Source organism: Equus przewalskii, chromosome 2 (assembly GCF_037783145.1).
Source record: "Equus przewalskii isolate Varuska chromosome 2, EquPr2, whole genome shotgun sequence".
In the NCBI taxonomy this organism is placed as follows: Eukaryota; Metazoa; Chordata; class Mammalia; order Perissodactyla; family Equidae; genus Equus; species Equus przewalskii.
Window position 1 is genome coordinate 2,320,397 of NC_091832.1, and position 22,924 is coordinate 2,343,320.

General features: G+C 42.8%; 1 protein-coding gene across 5 annotated transcripts in view; it reads left to right on the top strand.

The window, feature by feature from the left end:
- Positions 1-22,924, top strand: part of DAB1 (DAB adaptor protein 1) — a 1,091,055-nt gene that overhangs the window by 665,562 nt on the left and 402,569 nt on the right. The window lies entirely within an intron of this gene.

The window sequence follows — 22,924 nt, forward strand, 5'->3', positions numbered from 1 at the left end:
AAGGTCTTCTTCCTGCCTACTCTGAAATAAAACCCTCTTACAGCTCTCAAAGCGTTCTATCAACTTGCCGCCTTGCATAGTTCTGTATTTCGTGCATCCAATAGCAGTATGAGCATCTATTAAACCCAGATTATAACTTACAATTTTTTTTCATGTACCATTGGGCACTGTGCTGGGTAAACAATAAATGTGGAAAAACGGCCTGAGATTCAGTTGAATTGATTCTATCAGCATTGAAATATTTGAATATTCACATCCATTTGGAAATGGTAAATTCAAATAGCATTTTAGGGTTGATGATACGAGTCCATCCGAGGAGAGCTTCCTAAAGCAGACAATCTGGAGATCATGTTACAAGACAGATTCTGAGTCTATAGGGTGATAGCTGAGATTCTGTATTTCTAAGATTCTCCTAAGTGGTGATGATACCACTGGCTCATGGACCACACTTTGAGTAGCAAGATGTTAGAGGAAAGAGGGAAAAAAAATAAAGCTTATTGAGTTCATGGTATATATCAGGCACTGGACAGGCTCTTCGAATGTGTTAACTGGATGGTTTTCACATACGTTCACAGGGTGGTTCCATTCAGATTATTCGAGGAAGTTTTTAAATATATAACTTCTCAGGACCCACTCCTAGACACTCTAATTCAGAGGGCCTGTGGTAGACAGAAAAATCATTATTTTTAAAAAGCTCCAAAAAAAAACAAAGGCCCCAGGTGATTCTGATCCACTGTGGCAGTCGGAATTCTAAGAGCCACTTCCAGTGGCCCCTGTGTAATTTCCTCTGCTTTGCGTGTGGGTAGAACCAGTGAATATGAGGAGATATCACTCTCATGATTACATCTCATTGTACGGCAAAGGGTAGACTATCTGGGGGGTCTAATGTAACCACGCAAGCTCTTTAAAAGCAGAGTTTTCTCTGGCTTGTGGCAAAAGAAGAAGTTGGAGAGATTTCAAAGGTGAGAGGAAGTCAGTGCACCGTGTTCCTGACTCGAAGGTGGAGAGGGTCATGTCAGAGGGAATGCAGGCCGCCTTAGGGGCTGAGAGTGGTGCCCGGCTGACCGCCAGCAAGGAAACAGGGACCTCTGTCCTGCAACCACGTGGAACTGAACTCTGCCCGCAACCTGAATGAGCCTGGAAGCTCCGGGGAGCCTCGGCCTCCAGGCTCGTTCAGGTTTCGGAGTCTCCCCGGAACCTCCAGATGAGAGCCCAGCCATGCTGGTCCCCTGACTGCGGCCTTGTGAGACACTGAGCAGAAAATCCAGCCAGGCCTGCTCAGAATTCTCACCCAGAAAACTGGGAGAGAAGAAACCGCGGTTGTTCTAAGCTGGTGAACGTGTGGCAATTTGTTACGCAGCAATCAAACACTAATGCGTAAACACTCAGGTCTGGCGATGACCACATTACGTAATGTGATCCCCCTCGAGCTCTGATGTGAAAGTATTATCATCCCCACATTACGATGGCCAGATGGACTCAGTTGGCTATGTTCTTTTCCCACAGTTTCACACCTAATGGCAGAACCACAATTTGAGTTTATATATATATATACTTTTTTTACTCCAAAGTTCCCTAACTCTCAACAGAAAAAAGGAAAAAGATCAAGCATATAGGCAATAGGGAGACCGGATGAAGCTGAAGAAGAAAGACTCCAGTCAGTAGACGTTGAAAAAGATGAGTCCTACTTCTTTGCTGCGCCCACAGAAATTGCAAACTCCAATCCGCTCTCTATAAAAGATAGTTGAATGGTTTGAGCAGATAAGAGAGGGTTGCGGTATTCTTTCAGGCTTAACATAGCCGCGATTCACGGATTGGAAATGGCAGTACAGTCAGATTCTCCTGACAGTGGCTCTGATGGTTGGCAATGCAATCAGTATGTCAGGGGCCAGGAACAAATGGCTGGGCTTAGTCCCTAACCAGGTCTTACATCCTCCTGGCTCGCTAGAGATAAAGAGAACATTTAGGTAAGGCCTCGATGGTGTTTCATCAGCTTCCAAGGACAGAACTTAGTGTGTAGTGACGTCAGCTGGGATATGAAACACTGAGACTCAAAGAAGCTCTGTCCTCTGGCTCTCGACTCAGGAGGAGTCACTTCTGCCAAAGGTGTGAGGTGTGGTGCATGCTTGCTTCAAGCTGGTCTCTTCGTTCAGTTTTTTCTCTGCTCTCTCAGATGCTGACTAAGGGAATGCAAGACAGCAGGAAGGTCCATCCATTCATTCATTTGTCCATTCTGCCCACACACCAGTGCTAAGTTCCAGCTGGCATGCGCAGTGGGATGCAGAGGCAACTGGGCTTCATCAGCCCACAGTTTTAACACAAAACAAAAGCCATCTTCTCTTCAGAAAGAGTAAATATAGAAATCTATCCCCAATTCTGATATGATCTTTTGAAAACAGCTTTTAACTATATTAATCTGTGTATGCAAATTCCAAAAGTATGCAATAGAAATTCTAAAGAAATCCATCCAAGAATAATTGATTTAGCTCTTCCAAGGAGGGGCTGCACTGACTTCACTCCTTGAGTATTCATTCACGTCTTTCATTCATTTGCTGGGGAAATACACACTGGGCACATTCATGTGCTACCAGGGAGGCAAAGGTACAAAGGTGAATGAGACAAATTTTAGCCCTCAAAAACTAGCACGGGTGACCAAAATATGCTAACAATCATAACTCAGCTGGTGCGCAGAGTCCTCTGATAGAGGGAAACCTGTGTCTCCATCTATAAACTCTATTTGTGGAAATACAATCTGAAAACCAGAGGACTGTGCAAGTAGATTTTTCTGCTGGGCTGAGTGTTTTCTTATTTAATCTGCTTGTAAAACCCTCCCTTTCCATTTCTACAGCCGCTCCATCAGGAATTTTGATGAACTGGGGGACAGAAAGCCTATCTGTATGTGAAAAAGGCTGAGGCATCGCACAGTGCCTTCAGGATTCTTCCTCTGACAAGTGGTTGGCATCTGCTAACAACACTTCTTTTCTTGAGCTTTGTAACGTTGCCAGACTGAGAACTGAGCTTTGAAAAAGGAGATGGAGCTGTTAACAAATGCCTTTGTTATCTCTGGAATTGATTACTGTACAGTGGTTCACAGAAAAAACTTGATGTGTATCTTGTCTCAATATTTACCTGCTCCTCCCAGGAAATATTGTCTAAGAGAAATTCCCTGCAGTACAACAAATGTCAACTTGTCTCAGATAACTGGTGCAATTCACCAACCGACTGTCCTTTTCCCATCTGTGGAAACGGTACGATAAGACCCCAGGAAGAATTTCTCATTAAGTGCTTAGAGATCTTTCTAATTTGATGGCTGTGTGAAGTGTTTAATACACCCTTTTCCCCACCTCTTTCATTTGAGAAATATTCATTGAAACCTTCTATGTGCCAAGCCTTTTGCTGGCTTCTTGGAATATTCTAATGAATGAAACAAACCCAAGACAGAACGGTCTTCGAGGAGACTGTGTCTCATGTAGGAGAGCAATACTTCACAAGCAATTCCAGTATATGATGGTAAACCAAGATTGTGGAGTACACGTGCTATGAGAAGCAGTATAGGAGGAGATCAACGACAGCTGTTTTGAGAAAGTGATTTTAGACTAAAACTAGAAGGATAGATGGGAGTTAGGCATTCTTCAGATATCTGGAGGGAGTGGGGGGGGGGCACTGAACAATAAGGAGGTGGCATTTCCTAAGCAGAGAGGACAGCACGTAAAAAGCAGTTCGGAGGTGAAAGAAAGCATGGCAAATAACCTTGGGCAAGTTGCTTGGCTTCCCTAAGCCTCAGAAAATCTAGCTCAGTGTTTATTAGCAAGTACTCATGGAATGCTAGCTAGTATTATTTCCATTTATTGGGGAACTAAGAAAAATCCAAGATCAGGATAGTTGGGCTTCCTGGTGTTTTTCTCCCAGTCTTGTATGCCAGGATTCCTTTACAGCTAGAATGTAGCCTGTGTTGTATCTAAGAAGCTCTTCGATGTACGAACTCAGCAAACATTCATTATTTATATGTCTACTTCTGACTCAAAATTATCAGTTCTTTGCAGATAAGCGCTATATCTTATTATTTCCATGTTCACACACATAATATAGTACCTGGCACAAAATAGTTAATCGATAAATGTTTCATGAATGAATGAATGAACAGAAGAGAATAGAAACAATAGAAGAGAACAGGGTTCAGTAGAGTAGAGCAGGAGCTAGCAGACTCCCACTGAATCTTGGTGCTGAGCTGCAGGAAATTCAGAGAAGAGCAGCTCTTGACTTCAGTCACTGAGATATTTATGGAGCAAGGGCTGCCCAGGCTGCCAAAGTTTGGAACAGCAGGAGAATAAAAATGCATGCTCGTCCTAGAGATCTTCCACTTGCCTCACAGAATAAATTGTGGGCATTGCATTTCTTCTCTATGCCTCCCTTGAGGAGGAAATGTGCAGCTAAACTGTATTACATGATAATAAAAATCTAAGACCCTCAAAATATAAATCCTTGTTATAGTATTATTTCAAGAATTATGTGTACACACTTTCTACAATATGGGTATTTTTGAAAATATTTAAAATATACCCAAACCTAGCAATAACCTTGGTGCCTTTGCACTTCGTTATAAACTAGACATCCTATCACGTACAATCCATTATCATTAATCCCGTTCTAAAGGTGGGGAGACAGAGGCTCATCACAGCCAAGGGAGCTGTCCAGGGTAGCGCAATTGGTGCTGGTGCTCAGCCGCTGACTAGGTCCTGTGTATCCGTGACAAGAGGGGACGGATGCCTTTTAAAGATAGGATATGAGCCCTGGCTGTCTTTGGGTTTGGTAAGCATATTTGTTTTATATATTATAGTATAGGATAGTATAGTATAGCACATTAATGTTCCCTCTTTCCTAGGTCCAATGGTTCTCCCAACTCATCCATTTATCTGGATCCTCCTCTTCTTGGGGATTCTGCCTAAGTTTTACCTCCTCCAAGCAGCGTTCTTGAATATGCCAAGCCAGACTGATTAGAGCCTCCTCTGGATCCTGTTCTTAGGCCATCAGGTTTGCATCCCTGGCTTAGTGCTTTGCAAACACTGCTTTACATACACAGCCACCTCTTCGTTTACACACTAGGTCTTCAGCTCAATAATAAAACCAGCAAATATTAGACCTGGAAGGCCCTTTACTTGGACTTTAATTCATAGCTCTATCATCCCCAAGCTGGTTATTCATGTGCATGTTATTTAACGTCTCTGTGCTTCAGTTCCTCATTTTAAAAAAGGGAACAATAGCGCCCTATCATAGCGTTGTTGTAAGGAGCAAATGAGTTAATACATTAGTCCCCCCACATCCCTGTAGATATGTTCCAAGACCCCAGTGGATCCCTGAAGCCATGGATAGTACTGAACCCTGTATTTACTATGTTTTTCCTATACATCCATACCTACGGTAAAGTTTAATTTATAAATTAGGCGCAGTAAGCGATTAACAACGATACCGAATAATAAAATAGAACAATTATAACAATGTATGTAATAAGAGTTACAATAGATCTTAGCAACCTCAGCATACAATTTTTTTTCTTTCCTTACTAAGTTGAGAACTTTTATCTTTTCACTCAAAGGAAGTACTTTACGGCTTCTCTTTGTCACATCCAAATTGCCAGCACGACTACTCTTGCACTTTGGGACCATTATTAAGTAAAATAAGTGTTTCTTGAAAACAAGTGCTCCGATACTGCAACAGTCGATCTGATAACCCAGACAGCTAAGTGACTCACGGCATGGATCCCTGGACAAAGGGTTGAGTCACGTCCCAGTGGGACAGAGTGAGATGGCGCAAGCTTTCATCACGCTACTCAGAATGACGCACAATTTAAAACTTATGAATTGTTTATTTCTAGAGTTTTCCATGTAATATCTTCAGACTATGATTGACCGCCGGTGATTGAAGCCACGGAAAGTGAAACTGTGGCTAAGGGGGGACCACTGCGCCTCTGGCACTTTTCAGTAGTTGTTAGCTATTTTCTTAGGCCAACAGTTAAAGACATAGAAGTTGTCCCTCATGTAAAGCTCAGTCTGAGCAAGGAAGGTACTGGAGTTCTGTCAGTTTCACCCAAGGGGTTGCCTCCCTTGTGGACTACCCTCATCCCACCAGAATCCTTGGAGCTCCAAAGATCATAGTTTAGAAACCACCAATTCACCCAACATTCTGTAAGGACTAAAATACGAAGGCCAAGAGAGGTGAAATGACTTGTCTAAGCTCACACAGCCAGTCATTGGCAGGGACGTCTGGCCCTGGGCCAGTGTGACTCACACTTCCACCACACTAGACCATGTCTTACCATCAGTTACCCTTTATGTATTCCTTTCTCTTCTGCTCTCAACTCCCCCGCAGCAAAAAGCCATGTGTGGTTTTATTCATCCACTGAGCATATAGATGTGACTAAGACCAGTCCCTGCATTTGTGGAGTTCACACTCCTATGCAGGGAGATAGAAACAGAACATAATTATGATAGAAGAGAACTGGCACAATAATATAGATATGCCCAGGGTTGTCAGTCAAGATGAGGGATGATCAATCTAGCCTCGAGAAAAATGCAACACCATAAGTAGGAGGTCACAAGGCAAATTGAGCAGTGGGGGCATTGCTAGCAGAGGGCACAGCTTGGGCAAACACTCATGCAGGGAATAGCATGACATCTGCCAGGAACTGCCAACGGTTTCCTTTTCCTACTAGAGTATGAAGCCGCAAGACAGGAAGTGGGGAGAGACAGACCTGGAGCGAAAGTCAGGGATCACATACTGAGGTTGGGGAGTAGGCGGAGAGGTCATGTACGCCATGTTGGAACATCTATGGATTGATTTTTGTTTCCAGAACTACATATTTTAGTTTGAAGTTGAGTGGGTTATGTTTGCAGAGAAAAAAGAAAAACAACCCACAGTTTTGATGGAGCATTAAAATAGAGCATTACTAAACATATGTTTGTATCTTCTACAGTGATGGAAAAGGGAAAATTCTCTCCCACATTAGGCCAGTGCAGAAGTGCTGAGAGTCAACAAAATGAAGACATTGACCAATCGCTCTGGGTGTTGCTGTGGTACAGATCTGCTTTGATAAATGGAGGTTCAGCCACGGGGAGAGTTACCAAATACTGTTCAAAGCAACCTTAGTTAACAACTTGGGCTCCATTTCTAAGAACAAATTTTTCAAATCAGATGAGGTGAAAATTGTAGAGAGCTTGAGAAGAGACAATTAATTAATGTGCTTACCTCTGGCCAGATGTGGGAGCTGGTAGCCCAAGATACGCCCTCCTTGGGGTCTGCAGGACCTTCCCCAGTGAGGCGGGGGCTGGGAGGGCTGGGACAGAGAAGGAAAGGCCTCTGCCCCTGCAGTAAGGAGTCCTGGCAGCTCAAGTCTATTTATTAGTGTCTCCGCTCCTCCCCTGCTGTTAGAGTAATATAATGAATTGTTCACAGGTGCATCAAATGAGGTTTAGACGATCGCTGGGAGCTTTGTTACCCAAACAGGCCAAATTAGGAAGAACAGATGCATCAGACAAACTACAGTCCCTTAGCAGAAGTACAAAACTTGAATTCATGAAGGTCGCTGCTCACATTTGGCCTTGATGGCCTTCACAGCAGTGGGATTTGGCCCCCTGTTTAACTCTTGCTTGCCAAGAAGTACTCTCTGCCTTCATTTTGGGGGGGATAGGAGTGATGAGGTGAGTGTCCCAAGGAAATTGTCTTCTCCCCTCAAATAATAATGAGAATAAGAATAAAAATGACAGCTCCCATGGATTGGCATTGCTGTATGGCTGGGTAGCTTTTTCCCTGAACACGAAGTCTCCAGAAAAAAGGGACCAATGAGGGCTAACATCATCCTGTGTCATCCTCCATACACTGAGTACCCAGCATGGGCTGCAACCCCTGGAGGAAGGAACTCCTATTTCCAAGTGGCACAAAGGTACTATCTGCTCAACAAATGGCGCACTTTAGCCTTTGCACCTTTTCACAGAGAGTAATTTGTTCTAACCCTCACAAAAGTGCCATATGAGCTCGTGGTGGCCCCGCAAATGTTATCTCCAATCCTTACAACATCACTGTAAGAATCTTAGGATCTCCAATTTACAGATCAGAAAACTGACAGCCAGAAAGATTAAGCAACATGGTGATAGTGACACAGGGCGGAACAAGGATTTGACCTGAAGCAAATTCTACTTCTCCTGCTGCCTTAAACTAAAATAAACACAGTTTTCTTCTCTTCAGCTCTAGCTCCAGGAGGAGGAATGAGAAAGGAGAGGGAGAATATGTTGGCACAGTGCCATGAGAGGAGCTCTGTCATCAGGAGATCTAAGTTTGATCCTTGTTCTGTGTGAAACTTGCTTTGAGCCCCGGAGCCAGTGATGACTCTGACCTTGCTTCTTCCTTGAAGATTAGTATTACACTAGACAGCTGATGTCCATCTTGCAGTTTAATGTCCATGAAGTCCAAAGGGATTGTCCTTTGGTTCATTTTTTTTTTCTGTAGAGAATATTAAGAATACATAGACTCCATATATTTTTGAAGGTGATCTGGAAACGCATACAAAAAAACATAAAAATATTCATGCACATCTGTATGCACAATAATTACAACTCCGGAGAAATTACAAGGAAATTATAAAAAAAGAAGAGAAGAGCTCTGAGTACAAAGTTGTGGCATTTGCCATCATGACAAACTCCCACACGTAAATGCCCCACAATCGGAGAAAGGTCATGTGAATCATAGCATCTATATGCGATGGGATGATTTCCAACTATGACACCTCTCCAAGTAGAAATGTGTATATGCGCTTATGAAATATAATTGAGTGGAAAATAGAGAATTTAAAATTGTGTGTAAACTATATTGCAGGTAAAAAACACATTTACAGAGTGATTGATTGAATGAGATCACGACATAAAATAATTTATCTTGTCAATAGGTTTATGACTAGTTTAAAAAAATTATATTTTTTAAGTCACACTATCACTTTGATCACTTAAAGGTATTTCATCAAAACTTTTTGACATATATATTTCTCTTGTGATTATAAAAGTGATGCTCATTATATAAATTTTGAAAGTTCAAAAAAGTATAAAGAAAGGGGAAAACAGCCAAATCCCACTTATCAGAGGGATTTATTTAGGATTTTGTCCTTTTTCTAATCATTTAAAAATTGATTTTGGTTTTCCTTTATATGGGTAGATTATTCTCACTATAGAAATCTGAATCATGTTTTGCCTTTTTTAGTATTCGATTTAATGTCATATTTTTCCTGTTATTAAAGGTTTATAAACACAATGCATTTTTAATCCATCACTTAATTCTAACTCTGATAGCTATTTAGATTATTTGCAATGTTTTGCTAAATAATCTTGAAATGGTTCTTATAATATATGCATCATTGTCCAAATTTTGGATTTTTTGCTTATGATAGAATGGGAGAGTAAATGCCTTTTCTTTTAAACAAAATCTCCTCATCCTTGGGCCTTGTATTCCATCCATTCTGAAGTCAGTAAGATTACTCTTCAAAGAATTGGTGTTTTTTTCTTGAAACACAGATACTTAAGTGGCCTGTTGTTTGAGCCCTTGCACGGCTTTCTTTTGCCTTTAGAGATGAAGACAGTTTAGCTCAGAATAAAAATCTGGAGTTACCACTTTTTATTCTAAGAACTCTGTGGGCTTTCCTCCCTTGTATTTTGGCCAACATGCACGTGGGCCTCTTGAAGGAAACTGGAGCTTTCTATTTGGTCAGGCTACACCTGGACTTTTAAATTTATAATTGAAAATTATTATCTGTGTCATTTAAAGTAGCAATTTACGTTTGACAAATTTGCCTCTTAGGAAGAAATAGAAATGTAGTTGTTTAAAGTTTATAATAAAGTTACATTTATAATCGTGAAAAATTAGAATGATTTAAATGACCAACAATAAAGTATTAGTTAAATAACTCATGATATGATGGACTACGATAACAATATTTTAGAACCCTTAAGGATATTAGAAAGCGTTTGTGACTGTTAATTGAAAAAAGAAAGATATAAAAGAATATGTATAGTATGTATACATATGTGCTACATATAAATGTATGTAAAAATGCTTCTATATGAAATATCTCACTGGAAGGAGCACACACACACAAACCTCAAAATATCTACTGCAGCTTTTTAGTGAAGCAGTGTAAACACCATTCTTTCCAGGTTCTACATGGGTGTGTCTGTTACTAACTGATTTCACCTAAAATACAGGAAGCTTTTCTAATTCATAGGCTTAAATTGGTTGTCATTTTGCTTTTTGCTTTTCTCTCAGCAAAGTTTTCCTCAATTATATCTTTGGTTATTGCTTCTGTTCCTCTATTAAATCTTCTGGCTATTGCTCCTTTCAATTGTTCTCATTTTCTCCCCAGACAATCCTATATAATTCTCAGGTTGGATTTTTCTTTAGTCTTCCATCTTTATCATCTTCTTTCTGGTTATTTTGATCTGTTTTCGTCCTTTGTCTCCCTCTAGGAGTTTTCCAAATCTATTCTCTTCAGCACAAATCCCATTTTTCTCAGTGTCTATTCTGTTCTTTACTACTTCCAATGTAGACTTTAGTTTTGTTAACATTTTTAGTTTACTTTCATTCTTCTTGTGGCTTTTGGCTCTGGTTTCATGGTGATCAGACTTTTTTGCATAACTGAGGATATCTGATTGAGTTCGAAAATTATTTCTTCTAGAGTTCCTGCAGTAGATGATTTTCAGAAGTCTTCTGAATACATAATTCCTTTTCCCTTATTTGATAGCACTTTTTTTTAATAGTCCCCACGTTGATACTGCTGTTTTCCATTTATTCATCCTTCAACAGAAGAGATCTGTTCAGACCTAGAATTTGCCAACAAATGTGATCTGTGGATTGCCCTTGACCCCAATTTCTGTCCACTGACACGCTGGTCTAATTCCTCTAGCAGACCTGCCACTGGATGGCAGATTGATGCACGGAGTTCTCAGTACAATTCTTGCATCTCCCACACATTTGTTTAGTGCTAAACTGCGACAGGCTCTTCCCGCTTTGCCCTCCTCTCGAGGGTCTGACACTGTAATCAGATGAAGTGTACATGAACAACAGCCCTCCACACTCGCTGCCGCCAGACTCCTTGTTTCCTCTTCTGTCGTCTCCGGCAATTTGACAATTTCACTTGTGGAAATCGTACCTCTTCAGATTCCCTGCACTGCCATTACATTTTTTCTTTCTTCCTGATTCCAATTTTGTTTGTTTTTTTTTAATTCTGGATATTATGATTAGGAGTGGTTATAAAAAGAGAATTCTGGGCGCCCACTCGGTGGCCCAGCAGTTAAGTTTGCATGTTCCGCTTCAGCGGCCCGGGGTTCCCTGGTTCAGATCCCGGGTGCAGACATGGCACTGCTTGGCATGCCATGCTGTGGTAGGCGTCCCACATATAAAGTAGAGGAAGATGGGCATGGATGTTAGCTCAGGGCCAGTCTTCCTCAGCAAAAAGAGGAGGATTGGTGGCAGATGTTAGCTCAGGGCTAATCTTCCTCAAAAAAGAATTCTGTTGCAGAAAGTTAGGAAGAGCACTCTGGGTTCTACTTCTCTCTTTCGAAAGCGGAGCCCATTTAGGAGAAGGAAACCTGTCCAGTTTTCAAGTTGAAACAGATCTTACTTTTTCGAATCAGAGTGGAGATAGCTGGGAAAGGCTGAAGAAGCATCTGTTTTAGGATCAAATGGGCATGAGATGGTTGGAACATTGATTATGTTGCCAAACAGTTCAATGCTTGTAGTTAATGAGCAGTTATTGAATAATTTGTCACCATCTTGACACTGATTATTGGTGCATTTTTGTGAGTTTTTGGATTTTCTGTCTTTATTGGCAGATTGAGAGACGCTTCTTCCAACTACTTTCTAACGCTATTTTAAGCCAGAGGCCTCTGAGGATTAAAATTCACATGATAACTTTGTTTTAATACTGAGTACAAATGCACATGTAGTAAGGCATTTTTATTTTCGTTTACTCTGTGATTTGAATTCTAACACAGAGCCCATTCCTGGTGATCAGATACCTCAGAGCCTCCAATATTTGCAGCCTCTGTCCTCAGGACTGACCGGTTTCTCTGTCAGTCTTGGGCTCCGCTAATACTGAGAGATGCAGTATGTTTTTCAATAATCTTTTCGCAATTTCTTCATTAGAAACTGAGTAGCCACTAGCAGATTTGATTGACTTATGTGAGAAACTGTTGAAGAAACTGAGTGTTTAGCTTGGAAAAGAGAAAAACAAACACTTGAGATCTCATCTTTTAGTATTTAAATGCTGCCATGCATAAGAGAATAAGCATACTCTGTATAATTCTGGGGAACAGAACTAGTGACAATAGGTGGATGTTACAGGGAAACTAGTTTTAATATGAGATTGTAAGTTCCTGAAGGATCCTGTTGGCTTTTGTTCATTTTATCCATGGCATCAAACACAATGCCTTCAATACAAAAGATGCTCAATAAATGTTTATCGAGTAAACATTGTTGAACATTTCAAAGACATTTTGTGATAATGAAGTCAGGCAAAGAATGGACCATCCTCTAACAGTGATGGTCTCTAAGAAATTCCTGATTGGAGAAGAGCGATGTACGGAACCAACCTAAGCGTTCTTCCCCCTCTCAGTTCTGTGACTCTGGGCCCCACCGGCAGACTAGAATAGAGGGCCTTTTCTCTTCGCTCCTTAGTTAAGAGAATCATCAATGATGTGGGATGGCGGAGCAGCAGCCAGGGCCTGCTTTCTCGCCCCCACTTAGCCGGCTCTGTTGCCTTGGCTAAATCACTTTACCGTGCTGGGGAACCCGCCTCCAGCAGTTTGCTTCTTCCTTATGTTACTGTGATGATGGACACTGCTCTCCTAAGTGTTTTTCTGCCTCCAGACGCCCTTCTCTAATCCATGCTCCACACCATGGCCTGAGAGATCTTCGTAAAACCTACTCAGACCATGACATTCCTGTCTTTGAAACTCTTCCCCACTGCCTAAGGATAAAGTCCAAAGTCTCACGTAATGGTGAAGAGACAGCCCTGGAATCAGTTTAGATTTTGATGCTGTTAATTGCCAGCGGTGTAGCCTTGAGTACACAGATGTGTCTCAGTTTGCTTTTCTGTAAATTGGGGATAATAAAAATTACTACCTCAGGTTTATAAGAATTAAATTACACACACACACAAACATTACATATATATATGTCAAATACAGCATCTGATTATATATATAATATCCATAATATATGTGTACATACAGTAAAAGTTGGCTGCTCCACAAACGGACCCATCGCTTCCTACCCGCTCTCAGCCCGGCTCCCTCCTGGAACCACTTACAGTCTCCTGTACGGATAGAGCAGCGGTCCTTATCTTGGAATCTGCTTTTTCCTCTAGTCAAATCTCCTTGGCTCTTCCTCTGGATCATGTCCTCCTTTCATCTTTCAAGACCCAGCTCTGCGTCACCTCCTCCTCTTTCCCTAATGTCCTCTCCCTACTTGACGAAGTTGTCCTCTCTCTCCTTTGTATCCATTACTGTTCTTCTCACATATCTTTATTTACGCACTTGCAGCACAATATTGACATAATTTGATTATATCCCGCCTCCTCTGCCAGACTGATTGCTCTTTGAAGATACAGAGGTTGATTTTTTTTGTTTGTTATTCATCTTAGAAGTCTCAGTGCTCAACTTAATTCTTGGCGCATGATAGGCATACAGGAAAGTTCTGTCAGGTGAGTGAAAGAATGAAGAGAGTATCACATTCTGGGATCTCTAGCCACAAAAGTGACTTTTGCTCCCGTCTAGATGGCTATCATCTTCGACAAATTGTCATCTTGGATTATGAAGAATTACCTCATCCCTCCTTATAACTGCACTTTCAAGAAGTCAGGAATTAGCGCTGTCACAACAAAATGGGAAAGGGCAGGAGGCGTATTTGCTAGTAGTTGTCTGAGGGTCTGAAGAACAGCAGCGGAGAGTGCACTTAGTCAACCGGGCCGCAAGCACCTTCCCAGAGGTGTGCAGCAAGGTACCGGGCTCACGGGCATCCTTCCTCTGGGCATCCGTGAGACCAGATCTAGACAAGACATGCACAAGAGTCTGGGAGGAGCTGCTTCAGCATCAGCTCAAGAACTGGTAGAGTTACAACGATTATCTTCCCAAAGACACCTTTCCTAAACGAATCAGTAGGATTTTGTTTTCTTTCTTTCATGTGCTTGGAGAAATAAAGAAGTCATGTCTACCGTAAGCAGCTATAACTTTTTTTATGAGATAAACTAAAAATACATACAATACCACATAATGCACTTACATCTTAGGTTGTAATTAATGCAAATTATGCAAGATTCATATACAATGTGATTAGACTCCTCTAGCACATAATTTATGGTTGAATTAACAAAGAAGCTGATTAAATGAGAAAATTGATTTCTGTCATTATACTTTTTTTTGGTTATGTTTTCAGGAAGAACATGTCTGAGGACTCAAAGAAATGAGATTACAAAGTTAAAGTTGTGGTTCAAGCTATTCATTCCACTCTTCGACCTTCTTCTTACAGCTCAGCAAACCTACAGAAATACATTACACTTTTTGACAATATGCTGGGGGACAAGTTTCAGTACAACAACATGGCACTCTTGTAGCCCTGAAATACAAGCACATGGATGATTCACCCACAAACCAGAAAAGAGGATTTTTTCCATGACGTATCGACCAGGGGCATTTTCTTGAGTCTTATTCAAAAGCATTTCAGCAGATTTTCACAGATATGAATATAGAAATTGTGTATATGCTTAAATCTTTGCTTGGAATTTGAGTGGAGGAACTGAATATAAACTTTGGAATTAAAAAAAATTGGAACTCTTTCTCATTTATTAAAAGAACACACAGTGTAAACTGACGATAAATATTCATAGACATAACTTGCATCTCCTAGGCAATAAGTGTCTTGATGGCTCTCGTCTGCATCTTTTTAGTTTCCCTCCCTTCTCTCTAACTCCTTCCCATGTAATCAACTCCCGAATTCTAATAGGTTGCTTTTGCTTCTATAATATTTGTTTCCTTCCTTCCTCCTATCCTTCCTTCCTTCCTTCTTTACTCCTTCCCTCTGTCTCTCCCATGTTTATTGAGTGCCTACTCTGGGCCAGGCATTAAAAATACAGTAATGCATAGAACAGACAAGGTATGGTCTCTAGTCACAAGATGCTTATTACGGTGCCCTTACATTTTGTATTTTCTTCAGAAGTGCGATGAATGTTCACATTGTAGCAAGTGAAGCCTGGAACATAGAATAGTAAAAGTCTAAGAGCAGAAAGAAGACGGACTAGAACTGGTGGCTACATAAATTTAACCTTTCTAACCTTTCTAGGAGTTGTAGCTTTCTGAAAATGGACATGAACAAACTAAGTGGAGGGAGGGTGTGCCTGCTGGGGTCATGGAAGAGGCAACATTGCCCTGAAGAGCTAGCTGCGACATTGACGAGCCTGGTCACTCTATGCTGCTTGCTTCGTTTATCTTAACGTCAGTTTTTCCCTCTGTAGAAAAAGGCAGTAGGTCCCACCTTGCAGAGTTGTTGAGAGGATTCTGGGGAATTATGAATGTGCTTGATCCATTATAGAGGCCGAGGAGATGCTCAGTCCTGGCTCTCTTTTCCCTTCCTCTTCTGGAAGTTGACAGCAACTTTCCAAACCAGAGAAACACCTTTTCGAGTTTCTTCTATTGAGAGTAAATGCCTGTACTGGCTTCTGAACTCAGCTCAATATTGTGGCCGGAAGTGGTTGACTTCAGGGCTTCCCAGGAATGGCATTTCAAGCAAATACTCAGAAAACTCTCTTGAAATGTTCCCCACATTCTGCTTGCTAAATGCAGATTATCCTGGCATTTGATAGTCTGGTTCAGTCACAGACTTAAAGCCGTAACATCTAGGAAAGTGACGCCTTCAGGAAGGAGGAGCTGAGAGTGAGGGGGTGAGATTGCAACCTCCTAGGAGCGATCACGCTGTGTTGGAAACAGTACTGGTTTTGGAGCCAGATGGACCAGAATGTGAATTGTTGCTTTTCCACTACAAGCTGTGCAGTGTTGCAAATGTTATTTGGCTCTCTGAGTTAACAATGATGGACGGATGTGGGAATCCCAGAGATCAGGTGTCAGTCTTCTCCTTGTGGGGCTCTCTCAGGTTCAGAGGTTGACCTTCCTGTCCCTTTCTCTGCAGGGAGCCTGTGGTGTGAGCTCCACCCACAAAGCCTTTGTCTCCGCATGTGTTCGACACTGTGATGTGTGTAATGGATGAGTGACTATTTGCATTTTTAGACACTAGACAACCCTTTCTGTAAACCAGAGTGAGGCCTAGTGTTGGAATTTCCACCTTGGTCAAGAGATGGGAAGAGGACATCTGACCAAGCCTCGAGCCTCCCGCCACCACCTTTCGTCCCCTTGTGGGGAGATGGTGAAGAGCACAGACTCTGGGGCCAAACCGTCAGAATTTAGATCCTGGCTCTGCCACTTCCTCACCGTGTGACCTTGAGCTAGTTGGCTGGTTTCTCTGTGCCACAGTTTCCTTATCTATGAAATGAAAATAGCGGTAATACAGAGACCTGCTTTATGGAGCCTCTGTGATGGTCAAATGCATTTGAAACACTTAGAGCGGTGTTCAGTGCCTCTGATGATTCCTGTCACCACTGGCATGGTGACATGCTAGAAGGGGCACAGGGTCGGAAGCCCAAGGTGTGCACTCAAGTCTGGAGCCTCTGCTGACAAGCTGTCTGACCTGCATGGAGTTACATAAATTCTCTGAGTCTCTGGCTCCTTGTATGAAAAATGGGGACAGTAACTGTGACCCTATCTACCGGAAGCAGTTGTGCCCAGGCAAGCAGAGCTGGCTGTGGGCGCCACCTTAGCCAGGGAGTCAGGGGACTGTGAGGGTCCCGCCCTAAACCAACACAGATCAGGCCACAGCCCAGATGTCTGACGTCACCATAATGCAACAGAAGCCCCCTCCCCAACCAGAGCAAAGCTGGGGCTCACCTCATAATCCACGCCATGGGGAGGAATAAAGCCTGACAGGGACAGGAGAGACAGGGCTGGGCCTCCACGGCGCCATGCCAGCACTAACCAGGAGAGCGAGGGCCAGCTCAAGGACCCACGCCCCACCACCCCGCTTCAGTGCTGTGCTGTTGTATCCCTGGGGGCAGAGGAGGCTTCAAGTTGTTTTCTCCACTTACCAGCTGGATGACTTATGGCAAGTTATTTTACCTCTCTGGGCTTCGGCTTTCTCATTTTGAAAATCAAGTAACCTTCTGATAAGTTTCCTGTCCTGGAACAAAAATGCCCTGGTCATGCTGATTTAACAATTATCACCCACTGGCAGTTCTATTTCTCATCCTAAAATCTTAAGCTGAAATTCATGTGTATTCATCAGTTTCTTATGAGGTTTGTTATTGTGAGTTAATATTCCCAAGGCCTGTTCACTTCTAAAACAGAACAAGCTTTGTTTTATGACTCTAAGTCTCAGGGTCAAATATTAACTTAGGGTGATTTATCCAAGGTAAATGCCACCTCATGAGGCCTGAGGGCAGCCAGCCAGGCTCTCCTCGGATGATGGACTGGAAGAAGGTGCCATCTTTCAAACTTCTGCAGGCAGCTCCGAGGGCCACACACAGTGACGAACGTAAAAACGGCTTTGTAAACCGGAAAACACTTTGCCCGTATAAAATGGGCGTGGCTGTGAAGGGACAGTGCTGGTGGGCGCCTCAGGTTCAGCATGCAAAATGGCCTGGCTCTTCCAGGATATGACAGATGCCAAAGCAAAGTGACAGCTTCGGAAGAGTTCCAGTTGACAATCCCACCATCACCCCCAGCCCCCCAAGACATGGAAAAAAAAGAGAGAGAGAGAAAATCCCTGGTCTTTAATATCGAATGCTCCCTGCTGGTTCCGTGAAGGCCTGGAAACAGCAGGTGACCATGTGCAAGTGACTTTGAATTAAGACTGAACTCTCTGTGTCCTTCGTTTCTCCCTCAAATGTGGAATGATTTTCTAAGAATTTAATTATCTAAGAACACAACATCAAAGCCGTTAGACCCTTGTTAGTGTTAATTCAAACTTAATGTGCCTGCGATTTAGAGATCCTGGATACTAGGAAAATGATTTCAATTTAAATAGCCCTGTTTGTCTGACACATCACAAAGCATCTTTTAACGTAGATTTTCTTTTTAATAGAATACTATATCCCAGGTCTCTCCCACTGAAAAAAGATTCTCATTGTGGAGAGATCAGACGCTCTGATAATCAGCAGGATGTGGTGGAGAGAACAAATATGGGCTCTGGCCCCTTAGAAACCCCAGTTCAGACCTGAGAGGCTCACCTGGCCCATGTCTGCGGCAGGAGCTCAGCTTCTTCGCGCTTTGGTGAATTAACCTCTCAGTGAGGACTCAGAGCTGACAAGAGCACGAGCCGGGGAGTCACCAAGTGGGGCGGGCGCAGGGGCGGGGCTGGAAGCCGGTGGTACCGGTGGAGTCTGGGGTCTAGAATGAGCCGATCCATCCCAAGGCGACGTGGAATGAATGCTAGCATGAAGGACTAACAAGCCTGGCCAGCTTTGTGACCCACAAGTCAATCATGACTAATTTCAAACAAGAAATGGCTCCTTCTTAGGAAAACGTAACTGTTTTGAAAGCATTAGGGGCCAGCCTGGTGGCATAGTGGTTATGTTCTCGCATCCCACTTCGGTGGCCTGGGTTCATGGGTTTGCATCCAGCGTGCGGACCTACTCCACTCCTCAAGCCATGCTGTGGTGGGGTCCCACATACAAAATGAAGGAAGATGTGCACAGATGCTAGCTCAGGGCCACTCTTCCTATACACACACACACATACACACACACACAGCATTACGGTATTCTAGGTGAGATATATATCACATATGTTAACCGTGGGATGACTGGATAACAAAACCAGCCAGCCCTGCTGGAACACATTAGTTTTGAAAGTGTGGGGTAAGCTCTGTGATACAATAATGCCTTTGAACGTTCCGTCTGTTATTGTAATCTGAAAGCACTCAGGTAGGCTGAAGGTCGTTGTCTTAAAGTTGAGGTTAGCACCGTAATTGGACTGACAAAGATTTATGTGTGTATCATTAATTTTAAGTGCATGTCCCAGCTTACGTTTGTTTGGTTCGTGGTTTGGAGAGAATTTGTGGTGTCTACTGTGGTGCAGCACGGTTCCTGCCTTATGAACACCCTGTATTTGCGTGGCCTATGATCAGCATGACCTTCCTGATGACTTGTGAGGTGGTGGGGCGGACCGCGTTGTCCCTGTTTACAGTAACTTAAGTCCCAGGGAGATTAGCGACCTCTTTCAGGGCCACGCAATGAAGTAGGAGAGCCCAAACAAGAACCCAGAATTTCTGATTCTGGGTTCTTTTCATAGAAACTTGATATCCTTTTCAGCAAAAAATATTGCAAAGGACCCACCACAAGCTAGATTATTCGGTAGACAATTTCTTCCTCATAACGTCAAGTTTCTCTCCACCATGATTTTCCCAATTCAGAATCTAGTGCACCCTTCTCTGTGCCCCTCCCCCATCAAGAGCTTTCTTCATAAAATAATATCCAATGTCAGTCATTTACACTTTAGTGTGAATTTAAGCCAATACGGTCTCTCTCCCTTAGTCTTTTACATTTTAATCACTTTCTTTCAGGCGAATGATAGTAACGCTCTCTCTCCTATTAAAAGAAGGAGCACAAGGAGCTTTAACAGTTTTAGTTTAGGGACCTCTACTAGAAGCCTCCAGTAAAAAACACCCTGGGATGTATCCATGAACCCAGCATAGAAAACGCTTTTTACCACCAGATTGGACATTTCCTAAAAGAAGGGATCACAGCTGTCTCGTTGGCTACTGTACCCCAGGGGTTGGATACAGTCTTTTAAATAATTCCAGAATCAATACAATCAACCTAACAGATATAGCAAGTCATGTCAACTATGTCACATTTTTGTAAGCTGAATATATCTTTAAAAAGACACTAAATGCCATATTTGAAAAGAGCTTCACAGCCACTGGTCCGATTGGAAAAGAGTTCCTTAAGGCACCTAAGTAATTCACCCTCTGCCTGGATGCGCTCATGGAATCAGGTGAAAGAGAAACTAAAATGGTCAAGAGGGTGCGGACTCCAGCAGACACGGTGGGAACAGGGCTCTTCACGAGATGGCAGAGCCCAGCCTGTTGTTCGTAGTCACCATTCTAATGTAACATTTGTGTGTTCTCATAGCGCCACAGCACAAGCAGAAGCCTGACTTCGGTTTCACGTTCCGTCGTGTTTCCTCCATTTACACATTTCTCCTTTGAAATGTGGGTGGTTCTGCTGGGCTGTTGGGTGGGGGCTTGTTCTAACGCGGTGCGTGGGCTGGGAGTTGTTCCTCCCCCATGATACTCAGCAATAGCCTCTGGACCCCAGATCGGATGGGGTAAAAAGTTCAAGTTGAACTGGTGTTGCTCGGGAGGAATCAAAATCCTGGTTAGAAGTTGGGCCCAAAAACAAGAAGTCTGAATAAAAGTTCCTGTGGAAAAATGAGCCCCGAGGTCAGAAGTGGGGAGATAAGGACCTCGCCAACAGGTGGAGCATACGGTAGACGATGTTCGGGGATCCAGAACCGGAGTCAATGACAGGAAAGGCCTACGCGCAATCAGTGTTTTCAGCGTGGGGCGTGTGTGTGCACGCGTGCATGAGGAGGGGCTGGGCCGACAGCGAGATGGGACAGGACAGGCCCAGTTGTGTCCTGTGTCGGTTTTCCTTTCACGCCACTGAGATCTCAAGATAAACGGAAATACTCTGCTTCTTGAGGGCAAGGATCATATCTTAGACAATGATTAGTTTTTGCTGTGTCTATTAGATGCTCAATAAATATTTATTGTATTAATGAATTCATCAAAGAAGACGAATCCAGTGGTAATTTGTTCGGTTTAATAATACAACACTCAAAGGTTATTAGCGAAGGATTGGGTTATTTTGAATCTAACTCTCCAAGTTGCTGCAGGGTTTTTTTCATGTAACTAGTTTACTGCCTTGTAGAGAAGAGTAATTGTGTCATTTCCTAATTGGTTTAAGTTTCTTGTGTTTTGTATTTTTTTCACAGAGGAAATAAAATGAAATGCATGTCTGAATTCAAGGCACACTCCATAAATGGGTGGTGAAAAGTATGACAACAACTAAGCGCTTACAATAATTCATATACACACCCGCGTGCATGTGTGCACGGCAGGCGGGACACACAGAGTGCTATCTTTACAAACAATTGGGCAATTCGGGATTTGTCAAGATTCCCAGTCACCTGAGACTACTTAATGGATTGTCACTGGGCTAACTCCGGGAAGCCGTCTGCACACCTTCAGACTGACATTTTTACAGAAGTAACAGTAAATATAGGGGGGATGTTTTGTATTTGTATTTTTAAGGAAGAGTTGTATGAAGATTTTTGTTATTTATTTTCTCTTTATTTTTTTGCTTCCTAGTTTATGGCCTGCCTGACTCCAGAAGGATTTTGAGGAAGCAAGTTGAGTTATATATGGATTTTCTTATGACAGTTGCTTCATTCAGGGAATGTAGAACAAACTTCTATAAAAATGTCGATCGGGGGGCCAGCCCTGGTGGCCTAGTGGTTAAGTTCAGTGTGCTCCACTTCAGTGGCTCAGGTTTGGTTCCTGGGCACTGAGCTACACCACTCACTGGTGGCCATGCTGTGGTAGCAGCTCACATACAAAACAGAGGAAGACTGGCACAGATGTTAGCTGAGGCACATCTTCCTCAGCAAAATAAAATAAAATTAAATAAATTCAATTAGCTCTTATCACTTCTCCACTAAGTCCTTCAGTGACTCCTTTGTCCACAACCTCCAAGAGTTCTACCTAGTGGCCTCCAATGTGTCAGGGAATCTGGAATCCTTTCTTTTTTTTCTTTAGGAAGATTAACCCTGAGCTAACATCTGCTGCCAATCCTCCTCTTTCTGCTGAGGAAGACTGGCCCTGAGCTAACATCCATGCCCATCTTCCTCCACTTTATATGTGGGACGCCTACCACAGCATGGTTTGCCAAGCGGTGCCATGTCTGCACCTGGGATCCAAATCAGTGAACCCCAGGCCCCTGAAGTGGAACGTGCACACTTAACCACTATGCCACTGGGCCAGCCCCCAGAAATCTTTTTTTTCTCCTCAGCTAACATCCGTTGTCAATCCTCCTCTTTTGTTTTTCTTTTGTTTTTCTTTTTTTTCTTTTTTGTTTCTTTTTTTTTCTTTTTCTTTTTTTTCTTTTTTTCTTTTTTTTCTTTCTTTTTTCTTTTTTTTTTTGCTTGAGGAAGATTAGCCCCGAGGAGCTAACATTTGTGCCAGTCTTCCTCTATTTTGTATGCAAGTTGCTGCCACAGCGTGGTTGACAAGCGCTATAGGTCCAGGCTCAGGATCTGAACCTGTGAACCCGGGCTTCCGAAGCTGAGTGCACTGAACTTAATCACTGCACCACCGGGCCAGTCCCTGAGAGAATTTTGGTAGGAGGTGCAGCTGCAGGGTGGGCAGGCGCTCACATGGAGGACCTGACACCAGACCAAAGACACTGGATTTTATCCTGTAGGCACTGGGAGCCATTAAATGATTTTAAATCAGGGCTTGGTCTAATCAGATTTGGGTTTCACATTCTGGAACCATCATGCAGTATTTTTCTCTAAGAATCTGGTTCTTTATTGACCTCTCCGGAAACAAAGCCCACAGAAGGAGTAAATCCTCCTCTAAAAACTAGTGAACTCTATCGAGGCAGGAATAAACTGGGTGCAGGAGTGAGCACAAATAAAGGTGCAACAGCTCCACCTCATCTGGGCTGTAGCCACGGGGCTGCTCAGAGAGAGAGAAATCTTCACCAGGATTCCTCTCTTCAGAG